The sequence below is a fragment of the Oryctolagus cuniculus genome, chromosome 2 (genome assembly GCF_051225735.1).
Source record: "Oryctolagus cuniculus isolate XC-2025 breed Fujian yellow rabbit chromosome 2, ASM5122573v1, whole genome shotgun sequence".
In the NCBI taxonomy this organism is placed as follows: domain Eukaryota; kingdom Metazoa; phylum Chordata; class Mammalia; order Lagomorpha; family Leporidae; genus Oryctolagus; species Oryctolagus cuniculus.
In genome coordinates this window covers 56209239-56229629 of record NC_142868.1, presented here as the reverse complement: position 1 = coordinate 56229629, position 20391 = coordinate 56209239, and the positions used below count along the sequence as shown (strand labels likewise).

Genomic DNA, 20391 nt, shown 5'->3' with positions numbered 1-20391 from the left:
TGAAAAATTATCCAATCCCCATCCCCAAAATCAATAGAATATATGATAATGTAGAAATAGTTTTTCATAATAAGAAAAACATTTCCATTTAATTAAAGCATTAATTTAAAAATAATTTGGTTCAAACTCTATGTAAAACATTATTCTTTAATTTGATTGCTACCAGTAGCACTTTAACAATTTAAATTGCTAAAAATTAGAAAATATCAAAACTAGATTCATTGTCTTAGAATAAAATCTCTGACATACTGTCTCCTTTGAGAGGCTGTAAAAAGGAACATAAAATGAGTGGCTTTCACTATGGAAAACAGTGTGGAGATAACTCAGAAATCTGAATATGGACCTACCATATGACTCAGCCATCCCACTCCTTGGAATTTACCCAAGGGAAAAAAATCAGCATGTGAAAGAGTTATCTGCACCCCCATGTTTATTGCAGCTCAATCCACAATAGCTAAGACACAAAATCAACCAAAATGCCCATCAACTGAAGACTGAATAAAGAAATTATGGGATATGTACACCATGGATTACTACACAGTCATAAAAAATGAAATCCAGTCATTTACAGCAAAATGGATGAATCTGGAAAACATCATACTTAGTGAAATAAGCCAGTCCAAAAGGAACAAATACCACACGTTCTCCCTGATCTGTGATAACTAACAGAGCACTTAAAAGGCAATCTGTAGAAGTGAACTTGACACTTTGAGAAGCAATGACTTAAACAACCCTTGTCTTCACTATTGATGAACAGTTTTTGGGTTTTTTATACTGTTTATTGAACTCTTTACTTAACATAGAGTTAAAGATATGTGTATCTTTCAATTGAAAATAGATTTCAGGCCGGCACTGCGGCTCACTTGGCTAATCCTGTGGCACTGGCACCCCAGGTTCTAGTCCCAGTTGGGGCACCAGATTCTGTCCTGGTTGCTCCTCTTCCAGTCCAGTTCTCTGATGTGGCCTGGGAAGGCAGTGGAGGATGGTCCAAGTCCTTGGGCCCTGCACCCGCATGAGAGACCAGGAGGAAGCACTGGCTCCTGGCTTCAGATCGGCACAGCATGCTGGCCGTAGTGACCATTTTGGGGGTAAACGAATGGAAAAGGAAGACCTTTCTTTCTGCCTCTCTCTCTCTTTCTCTCTCTCTCTCACTGTCTAACTCTGCCTGTCAAAAAAAAAAGAAGAAAGAAAATAGATTTCAGTAAAAAAGAAAAGCAGGAATAAGAGAGTGAGGAAGAAGAAGGGTTGGGGGTATGGGTGGGAGGGCAGGCATGGTGGGAAGAATCACCATGTTCCTAAAGCTGTAATTATGAAGTATATGAAGTTTGTAACTGTAAAGCTGTATAGTTCTGCATACATTCCTATGGACTTACTTCTAAGGGTACAGTTTAAAAACTTGCCATGATATCCCAAATCTCCTTAAGCAGAGTGGTAAAAATATCATATTAAGTGTTAAAGTGATCATATGGATAGGATTAAGTGTCTTGTAACAATAATAGATAGAGTTAAAAAGGAGTGAATGCTCCAACATGGGAAGCAGTCCACACAGAAGACTCATAGAATAACAATTGCTTTAAATGGCATTCTGACCTCAGAATCAGCACTTAAGGCATTCTGGTCTGGCTGGAAAGCCCACAAGAGCATTTCAGGCATGGGATGCCAAGACACTGAAGCAAAAAATATCCTACATGAAGGATCTCAGTGGGTGAGACCCCAGTAGAAAGAAGTGGTCATCAAAGAAGGAGGTACTTTTCTCTGAAAAGAGGAAAGAACTTCCACTTTGCTTATGGTTTTATCTAAATATTGTAGGAGTTTGTGGACTCAAAAGGCTTCCATAACTAGGCAGCTCATGTCAAGGGGCTTGGGTGATCACTGCCATCATACATAAGAGTGTTAGGTGTTAAATTAACAACAAGAGTCATTGTGCACTAACTTCCTAGGTAGGACCTCTGTCCTCAAGAGTTGTGTTATAACTATGTCTAAGTGATCCCAAAGAGGTATCATTCTTGGGTGCTTTTTAAAGTTAATTAAGTTTCTAAAAAAAAAGAAGAAGAAGAAGTAAAATTAACTTCAAGATACAATGACTTTGAACAGCCCTTGTCTTGACTATTGAGGAACAGTTTTTTGTTTGTTTTGGTTTGGCTTTTGTTTTTGTTTTTCTTTTTTTTTTTACCATGGAAATTGTTGAACCCTTTACTTAGTATAGAGTTGGTCTTCTGTGTGTAAATTTAATCGAAAATTAATCTTAGTGAAAAATGAGACTGGGAATTGGGAAAGGGAGGAAGTGGTGGGGTGGGACAGTGGTTGGGAGGGTGGGTATAGTGGAAAGAATCACTATATTCCTAAAGTTGTACTTATGAAATGCACAAAATCTATATTCCTCAAATAAAACGTTTCTTTGGGGAGGAGTACATTTTTAAAAATGAGTGGTTTTAAAAAAGCAGAAATGCATTTCTCTCAATGTTGGAGACTCTAAGTGCAAGATCAGGGTGCCAGCATAGTCAAGTTCCTGTGAGATCCTCTGTTAAGCTGCAGACTAGAAGCTTCCCTTTGTGCCCTCACATTAAAGAAAAGGGTGTTAGGGCTCTCTGAGGTCCCTTTCAATAAGGGCATTAGCCCCATTCCAGAGGGCCTCACCCTCATGATTCAACTACCACCAAAGGTTCTTCTTCCTAACACTTCACATTGAGGGTTAGAGTTTCAGCATATGAACAAGGGATGAAGGGGCATACAAATGTTCAGTCCATGACATCCATTATGACTTTTATTGTTCAACATAAAGGGAAATAGAAGCACTGAAATGTTTGCATTGTTTCCCTTCAGTAAATTAAAACAGATTTGACCAATTCAGTTTCCTTTTCCACCTTAGTCACCAGAAAGTTCAGAGCCAAATTTAACTCATCTTTACTCACATGGGTCTGAACCATTCTGTTTTAATTCTCCCCATCCTTGAACTTCATATTATACAAGGGTAACTCAAAAAGTTTGTATAAATTTATAGTTAAAAGATGAGTTTATTTTGGTTTAAAAAATTTTTTGAAATCCATGCAGCTTTCTCATTATACACATTTTCTGTGAACTTTTTGAAGTCCCCTCATATTTCTCCATTCTCAACTTTCTATTCATGAGTATTTTAATTTTATTTAACATGTGCTTCACGTCAAATCTTTTCTAGAATGAGTATATTATTAATTAGCCAATAATGGATCTTTTTTTAACTTTTATTTAATGAATATAAATTTCCGAAGTACAGCTTATGGATTACAATGGCTTCCCCCCCCCATAACTTCCCTCCCACCCACGACCCTCCCCTCTCCCACTCCCTCTCCCCTTCCATTCACATCAAGATTCATTTTCATTTCTCTTTATATACAGAAGATCAGTTTAGCATACATTAAGTAAAGATTTCAACAGTTTGCACCCACACAGAAACAAAAGTGTAAAATATGTTTGAGTACTAGTTATAGCATTAAATCACAATGTACAGCACATTTAGGACAGAGATCCTACATGAAGAGTAAGTGCACAGTGACTTCTGTTGTTGACTTAACAAATTCACACTCTTGTTTATGGCGTCAGTAATCACCCTAGGCTCTTGTCATGAGTTGCCAAAGCTATGGAGGCCTTTTGAGTTTGCCGACTCTGATCTTATTTAGACAAGGTCATAGTCAAAGTGAGAGTTCTCTCCTCCCTTCAGAGAAAGGTACCTCCTTCTTTGATGACCTGTTCTTTCCACTGGGATCTTACTCACAGAGATCTTTCATATAGGTTTTTTGTTTTGTTTTTGTTTTTGTTTTTGCCAGAGTGTCTTGGCTTTCCATACCTGAAATACTCTCATGGGCTCTTCAGCCAGATCTGAATGCCTTAAGGGCTGATTCTGAGACCAGAGTGCTGTTTAGGACATCTGCCACCAATAATGGATCATTGATCATTTAAATAATTAAGAAAGCTTTGGTGAACCTCTTAACTACTTTGACAAAATCTTACCTTCTCAACCTTCTCAATATTTTTCTCTTTTTTCTTTTTCTATTTTTATCTTTTTTAAAGATTTATTTATTTGAAACTCAAAGCTACAGAGAGAGAGACAGAGACAGAGAGAAAGAGGTAGATATGGAAAGAAAGAGATCACCCATCCATTAGTTCACTTCACAAATGGCTTCAATGGCCAGGGTTGGGCAGGGCCAAAGCCAGCAGCCAGGAACTCCATCCAGGTTTCCCACATGGGTGGCAGGGGCCCAAACATTTGTTCGCTGCTTCTCCCACACTGGTAGCAGGGAGCTAGATAGGAGGTGGAGCAGCCAAGACCCAAAACCATATGGGATGCCAGCATCACAAGCAGTTTAACCCACTGTGCGACAATGCCAACCCCAATTTCTCAAAATTTTTCTAAAGATGAAATTAAAAATTCCAGTTGTGTATGCATTGAGCAAAAACTGTTATTATGCTTTTCAGCTGCTAGATTCTGCAAAACAGTTTTCTGCTTGTTTAACAAACAATCCAGAAGTTGGTAGAGGGAGAAAGAGTGGAGCAACTTGGGTTCCTCCCAAAGAGTTACAAAGTTTCACATGACCTTACAGAAGAAGGGTGCCATCCAGATTGTGTCTAGATATTACAATGATTGGCTTTACAGCAAAGAGTACACAGAACATGCTTGTAGATCACCTCCACACTCTGGGCTGACAGCATCGTATCAGTAACATGTGTTCCTGCTGAATTGCACTTTTCACCTTACAGACTCTTTACAGGCATTATTTAAAATTTGTTGACACAAAGTATCACATGGTTTAATTAAACTGAAATAATTTAAGGCAGGGAGTAATGCCTGGACAATTGGACAATTGGAAGATGCTTTCCAAATGTTGTTCTTCCAATGGAAGTGTGTAGAATCCGCAAGATAGCAATAATTATTTCAGCACCATAAATCAAACTAAAATATTTGTTTCCAGAAATGTCCAGTAGAATGAACACCTTCCAAACCTAAGTCATCACAACATAATACAGCTGTCTGGAACAACACTGGAATTTCAATGCATTTCCTTTTTTAACAAGAAAGAGCATTTTGAATCTTTGTTGATGGATGAGATTTACAACATCATATTGAAAAATCAAGGAAAAGACTAAACCAGGAAAATATTCTTTGAAAAAAATAGTTCTTATTTTTATTGGAAAAAGGAATCATCTGTGAAAAGTCATTAAGTACACAGACATACGGGATGCAGGATTAAAGAGGCAAGACATAACAGGAGATAGGAAAGAATACTGTTTTCAACCAGATTATATAAGACAGGGCAACAGATGAGAAGAGAGGATCTATTTAAGCACTTCCCCTGATTTTGATAAGTCAAGATTACACCTATCTTGAGTAGTGGTGCACTGCAGAGGCTAGAAGAGAGATTTCAGGATCAGGCAGATTGCTGGGCTCCATTACTTCCTTACTCCGTGTCCTTGGAAAGCTACTTAGCATCTCCACGCCTGGGTTTCCTCATTAGCAAAGCAGGCATACAAACATTGTTGTGAAGAGCAAATAAGATAAAGCACCTAGAACAATACCTGGCACATGCTGTATTCTATAAATGGTACATTGTTTATTATTACATTTTGATTTAATGACAGAATTTACTGCAACAATGCAGTGCCAGACGCATTCTCTACTTGTGAGTTAATGGCTGTTTTATGGGCAGAAATCTCTGTTTTCCAAAGCGCCTAAGTAAATCTGGATGCAATATGTTTAGAGACACCTAACTTTTTCAAACCACGGGAGTTGCATTTAATACTGAAAATGTCACATGTCCCTGTATTTTCCAATAAATATTGGAAGAATTGATTTGACATTTTGCACTAAACGGAGATGACAAATATTCTAAGTACACTAAGACTCCCTGAAGATTTCCAAATGCAAATAATACATTCCGAAAGCTTCCCAAACATTAAATACAGCCTTTAATTTTGATTAGTTATTACACATTTATCTCAATGGGCACTTCAATATATTCTATCTCAATGTTCTAGAAATATGACTGAACATTAAATCTATTTAGTATTGTCTGTGTTTTGAGAAACTTCAAGAAGCTGTTTTTAGAAAACCCAGTGTTGTGACCAAAACTATATAGCATTGATGCCATCTGTTTTTCCATTGTGAGATGCTTATTTTTAAGGGCTCATATACAGCAAATTTCAATTACATTTTAGAAAACACATGTATAACACAGGTAAATTTAAGTGTAATTTGTGTTATAAAACAGTGTTGCTCGTGCAATAGCACCTAATCTCAAAAGCTATAAAAGAACTGCAAATTTGTGGCAGAGTCACTGTGTTTGAAAACCAATCCCAAACTACAAAGAAACAGTTTTAAATTTCAACACATAAATGAGGATAAATGGTTTCACTTGGAAATTTTATATTTAAAAATTTGTAACAGCTCTAAGCAGTCTACAAATTGAGAAAATATGTAATTACCTATTAATTAAGAACTGAAAAATCATTATGCAGATTATCAAATACCTTTGTTTTATCTTCCTACATATGGCTAATTGCCTTTCAGCTGGCCTCCTCAACTTGAATTGTTAGTAATCTAACATCAGGGGCCGGCGCCGCGGCTCACTAGGCTAATCCTCCGCCTAGCGGCGCCGGCACACCGGGTTCTAGTCCCGGTCGGGGCGCCGGATTCTGTCCCGGTTGCCCCTCTTCCAGGCCAGCCCTCTGCTGTGGCCAGGGAGTGCAGTGGAGGATGGCACAGGTGCTTGGGCCCTGCACCCCATGGGAGACCAGGAAAAGCACCTGGCTCCTGGCTCCTGCCATCGGATCAGCGCGGTGCGCCGGCCGCAGGGCGCCGGCCGCGGCGGCCATTGGAGGGTGAACCAACGGCAAAGGAAGACCTTTCTCTCTGTCTCTCTCTCTCACTGTCCACTCTGCCTGTCAAAAAAATAAAAAAAAAAATAAAAAAAAAAAATCTAACATCAGGTATCCAGAAATATTTCAGTACAGGGCCAGACAGTAAATATCCTGAGCTTTGGAAATCATATGATCTTAGTCTCAATGACTCTGCTCTGCTACGTAAGCATGAAAGTAGGCATAGAAAAAACCACAGATAATATGTAAACAAATGGTTATGGTTGTATTTCAATAAAACTTTATTTATTAAAATACGTGGTAGGGGGGCCAACGCTGTGGCGCAGCGGATTAAAGCCCTGGCTTGCAGTACTGGTATCCCATATGGGCACCAGATCAAGACCCAGCTGCTCCCCTTCCAACCCAGCTCTCTGCTATGGCCTGAGAAAGCAGAAGATTGCCCAAGTCCTTGGGCCCCTGCACCCACGTGGGAGACCCAGAAGAAGCTCCTGGCTCCTGGCTTCAGTTGGGCACAGCTCCCATCATTGCAGCCAACTGAGGAGTGAACCAGTAGATGGAAGACCTCTCTCTCTCTCTCTCTCTCTCTCCCTCTCTCTGCCTCTCCTCTCTCTGTGTAGCTCTGTGTGTGTGCAAATTGTTGAACACTTTACCTGGCATAGAGTTAGTCTTCTGTGTATAAAATTAATCGAAAATGGATCTTAATAGAGAATAGGACTGGGAATGGGAGGAGGAGGAGGAGAGGTGGGAGTATGGGTGAGAGGACGGGTATGGTGAGAAGAATCAATATATTCCTAAAGTTGTACTTATGAAATGCATGAAGTTTGTACTGCTTAAATAAAAGATTTCTTTGGGAAAAAAGAAAAGAAAATATGGCAATAGCCAGAACCAATATATCCAAGAGAAGACCTGGAAAGAAACAGCAATATTGTTTTTTTTTAAAGATTTATTTTATTTATTTGAAAAACAGAAAGAGGTGGAGACAGAGAAAGGTCTTCCATCAACTGGTTCACTCCCCAAATGGCCGCAACAGCCACATGGGTGCAAGAGCCCAAGCTTGGACAATCTTCTGCTGCTTTCCCAGGCACATTAGCAGGGAGCTGGATCGAAAGTGGAACAGCTGGAACTAGAACCGGCACTCATATGGAATTCTGGCACTGCAGGCCAGGGCTTTAACCTGCTGCACCACAGCACCATCCCCAAGAAACAGCAATGTACTTTTAAATACAATCTTGCTGCAATTCAACAGCCTTTTCTTAATAAAACATCCCAGAGATATTGGACAAGGAGATGGGATCTGAGAGTCTTGCTCAATATCATATTGAATTTTTCTCTGGAATACCAGAAATTCTAGACCAATCATAGTAAGCCTGGGCTTGAAAGGAAAAAATCCATTATATTCACATCAGTTTCTAGAGGATAGATTTCAATATTCGTAGTTAAGTTTGCCTGGTTCATCACTACTCTGTGCACTGCTTATCCTATACTAACTAGGACTGACAGACTTTGCAGGACAGTTAAATTATTAAAAGACTGCTTTTGGAAGTTAGGAGTAAACAGAAGGACAGGAAATTCTCCATTTCCTGATTTTTCAGGACAGAGTATAGTCGTGGTACGCTGACAACCATAGAGAGCACAGGGGATGTTTCATAGAAAGTTGGTGTCTTCTGTGATGCCTAAAATAGATGCCAATAGTTATTTGCTAAATCAAAGTGTGTTACACAGCAAATTCTATTAATTTCTAGATAAAGATATATTTGATTCTTACAATTTTGACTATTCCATATTTTGGTTGCTAGTTCCCAAATTTAACATTTTTTACAATTATCACATATTAACTTGCATTGGTAAGATATGATTCACATGCTGTATTTGTATTTTATAAAAACAGAAGTCACACCAAATCACAATAAAACTATTCCTTATAAACAGTCCTCAAATAATTGGTTTGTAAAACTTATGATAGAAAATGTACAATAAATATAAATAAAATACCATAAAGGGAGGTCAAATTATCTTCCAATAGATTAATAACATGACATAATGGTCATACAGAGTCTTGCTCATGGGAACTCAAATATTATTAACTATTTAATTGGTCTTCTCATAGCTCCCTACATTTAGACATTCATGGATAGGTTATCCATTCTCAGGAACCTGAATATTTCTCTAAATCTGTAATTCAACTGGAGCAATGAAGCCAAATCTTTTCTCTGAGAAAAAAATACCTATTCACAGGATCTCTGTGGGAAAAGCAGAAGACTGGGTTTAAGTGGCCTGATGCAATTCTCTATTTTTATAGATGAGGAAAGTGTGACGCATGGAGCCATTTAAGAAAAATGATAACAAAAGCACAGTAGCAGGGGTGCACCGAGGCCAAGTGCAAATGGTATTAGACGTCATGCAGGAGAGGTATGGCAGCATCTCAAACGGGTGGGTGATGAGGTCAGATTTCAGAACTATCACTCTGCTGGTGTAAAATTCATCCAACACACCAGCCATATATACTAGGGATCTTCAAAAAGTTCATAGGAAAATGTGTATTATGAAAAAACTTTGCATGAATTTCAAAAGTGTTTTACCCCAGAATAAACTTATTTCTTCATTGCACTTTTTCAGAAAGTGTTTGAAGTAACATGTTAGTATTCCCTGAAGTCCTGTATTCTCATCTCCCCATGCTTTGGTGAATTATTCCCTCTGATAGGAACGGACTCCCCATTCAAGCACCACTCAGCCTAAGGATGGCCTCCTGTTGCAGGCTCCCTGTAGGCAGTCAAATTGTCTTTTTTGTTCCCTCAGTAGCCATGTAGGACACAGTACAAAGATTGTTGATGTATCTGATTACTCCATTACCCTGAGAGTTCTTTAAAAGGGACATATTTTGAATCGCAAATACCCAGCATGGAGTCTAGTGTACTAGGTACTCAGAAAGTACTTATTGCATATGGGCAAAGCTGTAACACTGGGTTAAATTCTGCCCTCTCACCTTGCTACATAACTCATACAGCTGGATATTGGCTTCTCAGCGCATCCTCAGTCACCTTTAGAACATCCAGAGCTCTTTTCCTATTTTTTAAATATGCAAAAATTGTATATATTTATAGTATACAGTATGATTTTAAATGTTTACAATTAAAGCATTGTGGAATGGCTTGAATCAAGCTACTGAACATATGCATTATCTCACACACTTATTAGTGATGAGAATACTTAAAATCTACTCCCTTAGCAATTTTCAAGTATGCAACATATTGTTACTAACTGTAGTTTCCACATAGCGTAATAGATCTCTTGAAGTTATTCCTTCTACCTAACTGAGATGTTACACCCTTTGGCCAACATCTGCAACATCCCGCTTCCAGCCCGGAGCAGCCACCATTCTACTCCCTACTTCCATATGTACAACCGTTTTAGATTCCACTTCTAAGTAAGATCACGCGATATTTGTCCTCTATGCCTGGCTTATTTCACTTACCAATGCCCTCCAGGTTCATCCATATTGTCGCAAAGGACAGAACTGTTTCCTTCTTTTTAAGGCTGAATAATATTCTGGTGTATATAGGTAGCACGTCTTCCTTATCCACTCCTCCATGGATGACCGCACATCCTGGATATTGTGAGCTTTCATTTCAGTGTCACGCTGACCTCCAGATATCTCAAGCTCTAAAATTCTCCTTTCCTCTGCCTTTCAAGACCTGCTCTTTGCCTTCTAAGTACTAAAGCCCAGTACTGGCCAATGACTCAATTTTCTTTTTGTGAGATAATCCTTAAAATTCACAGGGAAATAGCAAATGGTTGAATTTCAGACACAGCGACTAATCATCAGGGGCAGGAAAGAGAGACATTTCTTTCTTTTGGTGTGCAGCCAGTGTCTCCTAAAATCATATTCTCAGAGTAGCTATCTGCTGTCCATATGTGGATACATATGGATGAACAAAAAAATTCCCTTCTGAAAAGCACTTTTCCAGCACAGTTTTTTAAAACTTTATTTATTTATTTACTTACTTACCTACTTACTTACTTAAAAGGGAGAGAGAAAGAGGGAGAGAATCTTCCATCTACTGGTTCACTCACCAAGTTGTCAAAAAGGCAGGGATTGGACCAGGCTGAAGCCAGAAGCCTGGAACTCCATCCAGGTCTGCCACATAAATGGCAGCAATCCAAATACTTGGACCATCTTCTGGTGCTTTCCCAAGTGCATTAGCAGGGAGTTGGATCAGAAGCAAAGTGACCAAGACTCAACCATCATTCCAATATTGGATGCCAACAACTGCAAACAGCAGCTTAATCTGCTACCCACAATGGTGCTCCCACATATACGTTTTAGTTGCACATATGAGGTTTGCTTTTTCAAAATGACTATAACATCATTAACTTTTTATGTGTGGTTGGAGTTATGTTTTCTACTTACAGAAAAAAAATCAGACACACACATTAACATGGATGAATTTCAAAAACAATAAACAAAGAAAAAAGACAGTCATCAAAGAATAGATGCGGTATGATTTCATTTATTTTACATTCAAAAATTCATAATAAAATTACATATAATTTATGGATACATTCATAAGTAGCTAAACTATGTAAGAAAGCAAAGAAGCAATTAGCATAAATTTCAAGCAAGTAGTTATCTCCATGACAGAGGCAGGGCAGAAGGAAGGCTCACCTTCTAAGGCAGCAAAATAGCATGTTCTTAGCTAGGTAATGGATATTTATTACATTATCATTTTTAAGCTATACATATCTTCTTTCACATGTATTTCAAATATTTTCACAATAATAAAAGAAAATTAAGTACCAAAAAAACTGTAATAAGAAAATAATAACCACTCAAAAACCCACCTCCCAGAGTTAACAATTAACAAGATTCAACACATCTCTCTTTTTATACACATGCACATGTACACATATAAAATTTTGCATGATGGGTTTAGCTTGTGGCATAATAGATTAAGCCACCTCCTACAAATCAGCATCCTATATAGGCACTGGTTGGAGTCCTGGCTGCTCCATTTCCAATCCAGCTCCCTGCTGGTGTACCTGGGAAAACAGTGGAGGATGACCAAAGTCCTTGGTAATTACATAGCTGTGCAATGTACCCCATGACATATAATCAAGTGAGAAAAAATACTTTGAGTTTACTAAGAAGTCACAGAAAAAGGCATGTTCTTACCTAATGTGATTAAATATATTTCCCTTGCATCTCCAGAATTCACACAAGAGAATTTTACATGTTTCAAATAGTTTTCCAGAGAATATCACACAAAATTTACCTCTTACAAGAAAGTAAATTTAGCTATATAACATCTCTTTAATCCACAAAGCCAGACTTTTCACTTAGAAGTCAAATGTTCCTTTCCTATGGAATAAACATGCCAAAAATCATATTAATCATTTTTAATACTGAAAAATAAGTGAATTACATCAGAGCCCATAAAATATTGAAATTGGAGAAGTGGTTTTCTCACTTTGATATTCATCTCATGTGTAAGAACATAGATGCATTTAGAATTGGTTATAAGATTCCTAGTGATGTCTCAGTCATGGTAACATTTATGAATCCAAATTGCCTGTAACTATTATGCTAGCAAACTATTGGTTTAAACTGACATGCGTTCTAAACAAAATTGCTCCCTTGAACAACTGCTTGCTAGCCAGAGCCTCAGTAAATATTTCCTATGAACTTGAATTTTTCAATACAGCAAAGCCACAACTGGTAATCATACACTTCACACTCATGGCTTTCTATAAATGTTTTAGTTTGAAATAATAAATGCTTTTAAAAATACCCCCACTTTGATAGGAAAACCCTATTCACCTCACAGCTCATTCCCACTTTTTAGTAATTTCTCTCTCATCAAGTTGACTCAAATTGAAAACATATCACCAAGAGCTAAGCCACATAACAGCCTGACATAGGTTCCAGAATTGGGGGCAGGGGGCCAATGAGTGGGACCTGAGAACTCATGGAGAAAGAGATTTTTCTTATCTAAACATGATCATGAGTTTGGGAATGTGCTCACAAAAGTAATGCTAGCTGAAGAGAAATTCCTTGTGGTTCCAACCATCCCCCAAACCATGCTTTTATCGTTCTGAAAGATTGTAAGACTCCACACCTACAATTCAAGTCTCTCATTTCCTCCTAACTAAACTAAATTGAATTTCTGTAGCTATGGCTGTTTAAAAGGAGTTTCCCTTTTTAAGCAAATGCAATGTGCACAGACACTTCCAATTCATTAAACATGTCACTCACAATGCAGGAGACTTTCAGAACAGCAGTAACATGCTGGGCTTTGTGAGATTTGAGGGAAATACTATGATTAAGGTGAATTAAGGTGAATAAAAATGTCTGATTTCAACCAAGAAAATTATATTGAAGAATTAGAAATGGAACAAATTTGTGTCTGGAGGCAGATGAGGATTCTAATATTCAGAGGACCTTCTTGGCTATGTGCTATTGTTGGCATAGGCCTCTACTAACCACCCTCAATGAACTAATTGTCAAATGACACATTCTCTAGGAAAAGAGTTCATAGACTCCATGCAAAACAACTGTCCTGTTACAAATGACATTCATAGGTGGGCTCAAAGTAGGTGAAGTATGAAGCAAAATAGAAAGAAGATAAATTTCCTATTACATGCAATACCATACAGGCTTCCACTTACCGCCAATAACACTTTCCACTTATAAACGTGAGGAAAATCCACCATGTTGAAATTTTATAGATTCTATGTATGACAATTATAAGCTAATCACAAGTTTATGAATTGGCAGTGCCTTTAATATTCTCTTCACAAGGTTCTTACCACAATGAGTTGAACAGTAATAGTGCATCTTTAGGCCAAAGGAAAAGATTGCACATTAGTTGGAGTGTCGGTTCATAGGAAAGGGATAAAGTTGAATTATGAAGTCCTTTAAGGCTTTGACCTCAGGCATTTAGTGTGGTTACATAAAGTTCCAGATGGAAAAGGATGTCAACAACTCCCAGCAGGTTGCTCTGCTTCCTCAGCCTAAAACACATATGTATGTGTTATCATGGTCATATCAATTTTTTTTATTTTAAAGTTGTTTGATTTGGAGCTGGCTCTTTACACAGTGGGTTAAGCCACTGCTTGCAGTGCCAGCATCCCATATAGAATCCAGCATCCCTTCTGTTCAAGCTGGGTTCAAGTCCCTGCTGCTCCACTTCCCATCCAGCTCCCTGTTGATGACCTGGCAAAGCAGCAGATGACCCAAGTACTTGGGCTCCTGCATCCACGTGGGAGACCTGGAAAAAGCTCCTGGCTTCAAGCTTCAGCCTGGACCAGCCCCAGCCATTGCAGCCATTTGGGGAATGAACCAGAACCAAAGGATGGGAGATTTCCTCTCTCTCTCTCTCTCTCTCTCTCTCCCCCTCTCTCTCTCCCCTCTGTGTGTGTGTGTCTCATTTCTCTGTGTGTGTGTGTGTAATAAATAATCTTTTTTAAAAAGTTGTTTGGCTTACTAGAGTTTTTTCCTTGTATTTTAGTGTCTGAATTGCACCTTCTCCTACCAAAATCATTTTTTCATCAGAAATCTTTTTAAAGCACATGTGTTAAGTGTTGGTTTATTTCCCACTTTCCACTTTATCATAACACTGCTGTTGGACAAATATTCCTCAAATTCTCCCTTTGTTCCTTCACTCCAGGCTTAAAGTCTTTAATGTTTTCCCACTGCCTAGATAATAAGATCAATGTTCTTATATGCTATTCAAGACTTCCAAGATGTAGTCTAATCACGTTCTATCTCTATCTATATCTATCTCTACCTCCATTTTTACTCCTCTCTTTCACAAATCCCTTGCTTGCTTGAGCCAAATTAGGCTTTTTTTACTGTCTCTCAAAAATGTAACTTTCTACATCCTCATTCATTTACTCAAGCTGTGTTTTGTGCCAGTATTAGTCAGCTGAGCTGCAGTAACAACCTCAAAATTGCAACGAATGTAACAGCAAATATTTCTTTGTCATTCACACTTTGTGTAGATTGTTAGTCAGTTTGAGCCAAGCCTCGTGTTCCAACTCTGTTCTATTTGGAACCCATACCCAAGAAGCTTCCACTAGCTAAAACATACTCTACTTTTGGTATAGTGCAGAAATAAAACATGCAGTCACATTTAAAGCTTCTACAGTGATATGACATGCATCAGGTTCACTCATATTTGGTCAGAGCAAAACACATATAGTTAGTCCCAATATTAATGGACCAAGAAAATAACCATGTACTTCTCCACATACATTAAAAATCACATTGCAACTAGCAAGGGTTTATAATCCTTTTACAGGGAAGGACAGAGGATAATAATTGCAAACAGGGGCCAGTGCTGTGATGTAGTGGGTTAAGCCACCACCTGTAGTGCCAGCATCCCACATGGGTGCTGGTTCGATTCCTAGCTGCTCCACTTCCAATCGAGCTCTCTGTTAATGTGCCTGGGAGGGCAGTGGAAAATGCTCCAAGTCCTTAGGCTCCTGCACCCACATGGGAGACCCGGAAGAAGCTTCTGGATCCTGGCTTCAGACTGGCCAACCTTCAGCTGTCACAGCCATTTGGGGAGTGAACCAGAGGATAGAAGAACTCTTTCTTTTTCTCTCCCTCTCTCTCTTTCTCTCTCTCCCTCTTTCTCTCTCTTTCTTTCTCTCTGCCATTGCCTCTCCCTCTCTGTAACTCTGCCTTTCAAATCAAATAAATAAATCTTTTTTAAAAATAATAATTGCAAACAAAAGTAAAATCTACCCTACTGCCTGAATCATCTACTCTCCTCTCTATCCATCTTCTGTTCAAGCCTTGGATCAAGTCCTATTGCTTATCTACCTGTCCTCCCTGAATATCATCTACTCCTCCTGGAGATATACACATCAATGTCACATAATTGACACTTACCTTACGCCACCATCTATAACAGTATTCTACCATCCATTTGTCTTGTATTCATTCCTGTCTAGAAGAGAACATTCCTGGTGGTAAGATTAAATCTACCTCTTGATAACTGCACTGAGTACATAAGCTAGATTGTTGCATAATTGCTTGTTTCTCACCAAAGGAGGGGTAGGTATTTGGTTTAGTGTTTAAAGTGCTGCTTAGGACACCCATATCCTATGTCAGAGTTCTTCGGTTCAAGTCTTAGGTCTGCTACCAATTCCAGTTTCCTGCTAATGCACAGTAAAGGAGGTAGCAGTTGATAACTGAAGTAGTTGGGCTCCCACCACCAACATAGAAGACCTAGACTGAATTTCCAGCTCTTAGCTTCAGCCTAGCTCAGCCCTGACTACTGCAAGCATTTCAGGAGTGAACCAACAGATGTAGATTCACTTCTCTTTCTCCTCTCTCTCTCCCTCCCTTTCTCTCTGCCTTTCAAATAAATAATTCTTGCCAAAGGAGATCACATTTATGTTCATTTTGATCACAAATGTGTTGATCATACTTTTCTGTTAAGGGAAATAAGTTTCATTTTCAAAGTATAGAGTTTGCCCAAAGGAATCCATTATTTAAACTATTACCAAAACAAGCACATGAAGATACAGCATGCTGAACATATATCTGAGACCTAGGCATAAAACGTGGAGTATGAAATAGAGGCATAATTATAGTGAAGCAGGGAAGGTATCTGGTAGCCTGGTATACTTTACCATAGCCTTCACACGTATGAAAGTAGGAACTTGTACAAACAGAAATGGATGATTTATTTTAATGGAAAAATAGCTGTGCTAAAAATGAGAATTCTAAAAGATATCTTGGTATTTTTAAATTGTTATATTTCAATTCTTACAACATTTACAGTTTTAGAGTCAGACACATGAGTCATATAATTCAATAGAATTTTCTACAAAAAATAATTCTTTTCAATAAAGCAGCAGGAGGCATAGTCCCACTTAGACAGGGTGCTATGTCTACAAATTTTATTTTTAATGTCTTATCATCATTCTCCCAGCGAATAAGTCCTCAGTAATTGATCTTGAATGTTGTATATTCATTTTATTGTATCACAAAGTAATACTTCTGTCAGCTATATTATTTTTTAAATCACCCTCAAACACAACTTTAATGTCAAAAGGTGACTTCTGTCATGTGAGATACAGTATTTCCATTCAACAGCCTATCGGATTCTCCCAGCACCTCCTCAGGCACACCTTCCTTGGGATCACATCTATTCTCACATTCCTGCAGGGCTCTTTTCCCTTATTTGAAGTTATATTCATGACTCTGAACAATGTAGTCATTACCTCTGCCACCCACAAATAGAATCCATTAAGAGAAAATTCATTCCAAACTCATCTTGAAGTAGTGAGGAAGGCTGGGTAAACCCCCAAAGGTCTAGAGGTTGGATTTCATTTGGAAAAGTACCCAGAAGTTCAACTGCTTATCCAGTCCTTATCCAAAGTCTGAGAGTGGACTAGGGATGTGCTGACAGGCAGGAATTAAGGTTCCACCAGGCACCAGTGAAAATCAGTTTTGTAGCCCACTGCTGTCCACTGCTTCTAAGAAGGAGAGAGGAGAGTGAGAGAAGAGGTTGAGGGAGTAACAGGTCAAGAAACCTCACTCCTAGCCTTTCAGGAGCCTCAGAGAAGAATTATTCATGCTGTGTTTCAAACATGGAAGTCCCTGATATGAACTAAGATTGATTCTGAGAGAGAGCCCATTTATAAATAATGTTGAGATTACTTTCCTAAAAATAATTTATTTTCTGATGTGGATACCAAAAGCTTTGAGATGTAGTAAGGCACCATTTCCTTGAATTTAAAAGATGATGTTTGAGGCCGGCGCCGCGGCTCACTAGGCTAATCCTCCGCCTAGCGGCGCCGGCACACCGGGTTCTAGTCCCGGTCGGGGCGCCGGATTCTGTCCCGGTTGCCCCTCTTCCAGGCCAGCTCTCTGCTGTGGCCAGGGAGTGCAGTGGAGGATGGCCCAAGTGCTTGGGCCCTGCACCCCATGGGAGACCAGGAGAAGTACCTGGCTCCTGCCATCGGATCAGCGCGGTGCGCCTGCCACAGCGCGCCAGCCGCGGCGGCCATTGGAGGGTGAACCAACGGCAAAGGAAGACCTTTCTCTCTGTCTCTCTCTCTCACTGTCCACTCTGCCTGTCAAAAAAATAAAAAAAATAAATAAATAAATAAAAGATGATGTTTGGAAATGAAGAAAATTATATTTGGAAAAAGAAAGAGGCAAAGAAGGCTTTATTACAGAATCCCAGAGATGCCTAGCAGGTACTTAATGTTGGGGTAAGTGGGAGTAGTGGGTTGATAGGTCTTAAATAATTCATCAATTATCCAGTGGAAAACCAAAAATGTCTTTTTATTTTTTAATCAATGAGATTGGCATCTTGATCCGAACATTGGTAAAAACAGCATTACTAAAATAACTAATTGAATTCGGTCAATAGAGGGAGCTGAAGAATTCAGCCTTAGAATGGAGCATAGGAGTAGAAACTTATTTTAACAGATTTACCATCTCACCTTTTCCATACAAGAGATTAAATCATCCAAGAGAAGAGTTGGATGTTCTATTTTAGGCACAGCCACAGGAAAAACAAAATTATATCCCCATCTCTTTGTTAATAATATTGGTCAGTGCTGGTAAATTATTTCTCATATGTGACTCAAAGAAAAAAATTAAAGTGACTGACATCCTATCTCTGATGCCTAATCCCATGCACTGGCCTCTTGGTGGAGTCCTGAATGGGTGCATGTAGCACCAGAGACAAGCTAAAATCTTCCATATGTGTCCTTGCTCTCCCTGAAAACCATTCCCTCCTAGAAGAAAACAAAAAAGATTCTGTTTCAACAGTGATATGTCTTCTCAAACCTCCCAGAAATCTAGATTATGAGATTCTCCTCAGGCCCATGCTGGCTATTTTGTTGATGAAGAGCACTAAGAAAGAACAACAAAGAGGGAGTTTGATTACAAGACCAAAAAAGCCTACATTTTCATATGTGTGCTTTTCTAGGATTTAAGGACACTAAACACATCGATGAATATCCAGCTCCTTCAGGAAAGAGAAAAAGGCAAAACATTCTAAAAGAGGAAAAACCTGAACTTCCTTGTGCATGTAAAGTGCTAAGGAATGTAATGCCCAGTTACATTATATAATTATCCACAGGAATTCAGCTTGCTAAGAAAAAAAAAGGAAATAAACATTGTTATACCTCCAGGGTTTTGTTTTTTTGTGTGTTTGTTTGTTTTTAGGGTTTATTTATTTATTTAAAAGGCAGAGTTACAGAGATGAGGAGAAAAAGAGATCTTACATTTGCTGGTTCACTCTCCAAATTGTCCCAAAGGCCAGGGCTAGTTCAAACGGAAGCCAGGAACACAGAGCTCCATCCAGGTCTCCCATATGGGTGGCAGGGGCCCCCATATGGCAGGACTTGGGTCATTTTCCACTGCTTTCCCAGGCATTAGCAGGGAGCTGAAGCAGAGCTGCTGGGGTTGAACCAGTGCCCATTTGGAATGCTGGCATCACAGAAGAGCCTCAACCCATTGTGCCTCAACGCTGGCTCTCCCCAGGGTGTTTTTTTTTTTTAAAGGTGTATTGAGTAGGTGCAGTCTTAGCATGCTGAGATAATACTTCCATAGTATTAGATCTCATTCTGATAGAAAACAAGGTGGGGCCGGGGCTGTGGCATAGAGGGTAAAGCCACCGCCTGCAGTGCCAGCTGCTCCACTTCCAATCTAGCTCTCTGGTGTGGTCTTGGAAAACAGTAGAGGATGGCCCAAGTCCTTGGGCCCCTGCACCCACGTGGGAGACCCAGAAGAAGCTCCTGGCTCCTGGCTTTGGATCGGCACAGCTCCGGCCATTGCAGCCAATTAGGGAATGAACCAGCAGATGGAAGACCTCTCTCTCTCTCTGTCTCTCTCTCTCTCTCTCTCTCTCTCTCTGCCTCTCCTTCTCTCTGTGTGTAACTCTTTCAAATAAATAAATAAATAAATCTTTATTTAAAAAAAGAAAAGAAAAGAAAGTATCTGAGGAGCTTCCAGGAAACAATGTTGCATAAATTATAGAAAATTTGTTTTCTTCTGAAACTTACAAGACTTTTATCATCCTTTCTCTCAGAATTACAGAATCACAAAAAGTCAAGCTATTTTGAAGGAAAGAAGAGAAGAATAGGAAGGAACAGAAGATTATATCAAGTACAACATGAAGGGAAAGAAAATAACAAAGCATATTTCATAAATAAGGACAACTTCAGTGCATGAAATGCTGTGACAATCACTCCACAGAAAGAACAAGATCCTCTCTCCCCATTGTCAGAAGCAGTAGCTAAACAATTGCTCCACCAGGTGCATTGTTTCCATCTGTCTAATGGTTCAATGGCTTGGGTTCTGAAGTCCTGTGGCTTGTGCCCATATTCCAGCTCCACCATTTATCACCTTCATGACTTTGAGTAAATTTCTTGACTTTTTTGCCTTAATTTCCCCATCTGTAAGAAAGAAATAAAAATAAACAGCAAATGTACAGTGTTATTGGGAAGATTAAATTAAATAAAATATCTAGAATATATATGATAGAATGCATGGGATATAGTACCCAATATATA

General features: G+C 39.0%; 1 long non-coding RNA gene across 3 annotated transcripts in view; it reads right to left on the bottom strand.

Moving 5' to 3' along the window:
- Positions 1–20391, bottom strand: part of LOC103345489 (uncharacterized) — a 166552-nt gene that overhangs the window by 89060 nt on the left and 57101 nt on the right. For 2 of the 3 annotated variants that reach the window (XR_016229924.1, XR_016229929.1), the window contains one exon: positions 11348–20274. The exons of the other annotated variant lie outside the window; for it this stretch is intronic. This is a non-coding gene — a long non-coding RNA (uncharacterized LOC103345489). Of the gene's footprint in view, positions 1–11347; positions 20275–20391 lie in introns of those variants that run through there. 3 annotated transcript variants of the gene reach the window in all.